Below are 3,346 nucleotides of genomic sequence, written 5' to 3'. Positions count from 1 at the left end.
ATGGTCCTTGCAATGACTTACTATGTATATATACTTCATATCTGAGACTTTAAATACTGCTGGAAATTTAAACATAATTAAACTAAGGATGAAATAAAGTTCAAGTAAGTAGTCCATTCAAGGAAAAGAAAATAGTGATTTTGTTTTAAAGACTTACTCATATTGAGCATTTATATGTAAAGATCGCATGGTAAACCAAAATTTGACCTATTTGTATTCATATTTCTTGTAATGCCTTCATCAATATGAAAATTTACTACATGTCATGTGCTATCTGATAATATTTACAAGATAGATATATTATTAATTTGGGAAGAATTTTCATGTATCATTACAACAATGATGAGGGTCTTTTTTCTTAATTCATTGAGACTAAGAAAAAAGTATCCAGTAAACATGTACACTTACTCCACAAATAAATATACAATATAAAATAAATTATAATATAAAACTGGAAATTTGAGGTCTCTTATATATTTATTATGAGATATTAATATCTAACATTCAATGTTTTCCTATAATATTATATTGAGTACCTACAAGATAAGAAAACAATTTAGCAAAATGATAAATTCCAAAAATTATTACCAAAAAATAAGCTACAATAAGTGTGCACTAAAATTTGTGATCTGAGGTTCCCACAAATCTAAAATGAATTCTACATATATAATGGAAGATTTTGAAAAGTAGCAATAGATAACTAATATAATCTAGTCTATGACATATTTGGGGCATATTATGTTATTTTTTGGCTACTTACAGCTATTAAAAGTAATTCTGCTGCTGCTGCTGCTGCTGCTAAGTCACTTCAGTCGTGTCCGACTCTGTGCGACCCCATAGACGGCAGCCCATCAGACTCCCCTGTCCCTGGGATTCTCCAAGCAAGAACACTGGAGTGGGTTGCCATTTCCTTCTCCAGTGCATGAAAGTGAAAAGCGAAAGTAAAAGTGAAGTCACGACCCCATGGACTGCAGCCCACCAGGATCCTCTGTCCATGGGATTTTCCAGGCAAGAGTACTGAAGTGGGGTGCCATTGCTTTCTCAGTATAAATCTCCAATTATATTGTGCATTTAAACTTTTTCTTTTATTTCAATGCAGACAAAACTTTGGCTCAAAGAACTTGGAGTTCCTCCTTCTTTGATCTTCTTGACACTAGTTCCTCTGGACACACATTTTTGTTTTTGTTTTTGTTTTAGTATTGCTTACTTTTAAAATTTACATATATGTGATTATGTGTGTCCTATTTACTTATTTATTTTTATTTGACCATGTGACATGCGGGATCTTAGTCCCTCAAATAGGGATTGAACTTGCACCTCCTGTATCCCTGCGCAGGAAGCACAAAGCCTTGACCACCAGGCTGCCAGTGAAATCCCAATACTGACTTTTTATATGAGGCTTGTAAGGAAGCAATTTCCTTTCTGTTGGTGGTTACTGCTTTTCTGCCTTATATTGTCTGGCTGCAGATGTTTTCTGAATGATAAATACCCCAATTCTGTACTTCTTCTGGGTGCATATAGGTTTATGATGTAAAAAAGCTACCCAACCACTCAATCAGTTGATGGAGAAGGCTTGGTGTTGATCCAACATCTCGCTCTCCACCTTTCCAACCACAGCTCCCACCATCATGGGTTCTCGGGTTCTCATTCCTAGCCTCTTTTTTACTACAAAGTCTAGCCTGTTGAGAAGACCCTTTGTTAGGATACTACCACATGACTCAACTATACTTACTTTCCACAATGTCCATATTATCCAGCCAAAAATCATGTACTCTCCCACAATATATAATAGGAGTGGCGGCAACTCCTGGGTCAACAATACTTTCTGATTTTCCCTCTCTCTGAAGTTTCTTTGACCTGCTCCAAAATGCACAAGAGTTGATTTTAAAATCCTGTACCCACACAGATATAAAATGCAAAAGGAAAAACCTGTTTATGGCTCTTACAGGCATCCCAAATTTTTCCAACTGTTTTTCCCTGGAGGAACCCTTCTATGTTTACAAGAATATAACTATAAAAAGGGAAAGAATAACCTTTCAGCAAACAAAGGCACCCCTAAAATAATGGTGACAATGGCTCCTCTTGCTTCTAAAGTGGGTAGGGACTTAGTGGATTTATTATCAAGGTCCTTTCTGCTTTATTTTCAAAAGTCCTACTGAAGGTATCTTGCTATAATACTGGTTATCATAAGAATATGGTTGGTGTTTGCTTATCTTTTTTTGTCAATATTAGACTGTAGCTGCAATTAACTTGCTATGTGTTTAAGCAGTAATACATGATGATGTGATCATTCACCTAGAGCCAGACATTCTGGAATATGAAGTCAAGTGGGCCTTAGGAAGCATCACTATGAACAAAGCTACTGGATGTGTTGGATTCCAATAGAGCCATTTCAAATCCTGAAAGATGATACTGTGAAAGTGTTTCATTCAATATGCCAGCAAATTTGGAAAATTCAGCAGTGGCCACAGGACTGGAAAAGGTCAGTTTTCATTCCAATTCCAAAGAAAGGCAATGCCAAAGAATGCTCAAAGTACTGCACAATTGCACTCATCTCACACGCTAGTAAAGTAATGCTCAAAATTCTCCAAGCCAGGCTTCAGCAATACGTGAATCGTAAACTCCCTGATGTTCATGCTGGTTTTAGAGAAGGCAGAGGAACCAGAGATCAAATTGCCAACATCTGCTGGATCATGGAAAAAGCAAGAGAGTTCCAGAAAAACACCTATTTCTGCTTTATTGATTATGCCAAAGCACTGTGTGAATCACAATAAATTGTGGAAAACTCTGAAAGAGTGGGAATATCTTCCCACCAATAGGTAAAGGAGTACGTCAAGGCTGTATATTGTCATCCTGCTTATTTAACTTATATGCATAGTACATCATGGGCTTCCCTGGTGGCTCAGAGGTTAAAGCATCTGCCTGCAATGCAGGAGACCTAGGTTCGATCCCTGGGTTGGGAAGATCCCCTGGAGAAGGAAATGGCAACCCACTCCACTATTCTTGCCGAGAGAGCCTAGTGGGCTACAGTTCATGGGGTTGCAAAGAGTCGGACACAACTGAGCGATTTCACTTTCACGAAACACTGGGCTGGAGGAACCACAAGCTGAAATCAACATTGCCGGCAGAAATATCAATAACCTCAGATATGCAGATGATACCACCTTTATGGCAGAAAGTGAAGAAGAACTAAAGAGCCTCTTGATGACAGTGAAAGAGGAGAGTAAAAATGTTGGGTTAAAGTTCAAATTCAGAAGATAAAAATCATGGCAACCGGTCTCATCACTTCATCACAAACAGAAGGGTAAACAGTGGAAAGAGTGGCTGACTTTCTTTTTCTGGGCTC

At 37.7% G+C, this 3,346-nt stretch overlaps 1 non-coding gene across 1 annotated transcript; it reads left to right on the top strand.

Annotated features, from left to right (window-relative positions):
* Positions 2,892–2,963, top strand: TRNAC-GCA. Its single transcript has one exon. It is a non-coding gene; the product is annotated as a tRNA-Cys (tRNA).

The sequence above is a fragment of the Capra hircus genome, chromosome 12 (assembly GCF_001704415.2).
Source record: "Capra hircus breed San Clemente chromosome 12, ASM170441v1, whole genome shotgun sequence".
Lineage (NCBI taxonomy): Eukaryota > Metazoa > Chordata > Mammalia > Artiodactyla > Bovidae > Capra > Capra hircus.
Note: the sequence above shows the minus strand (reverse complement) of the source record. Positions and strands in the feature narration are given on the sequence as shown.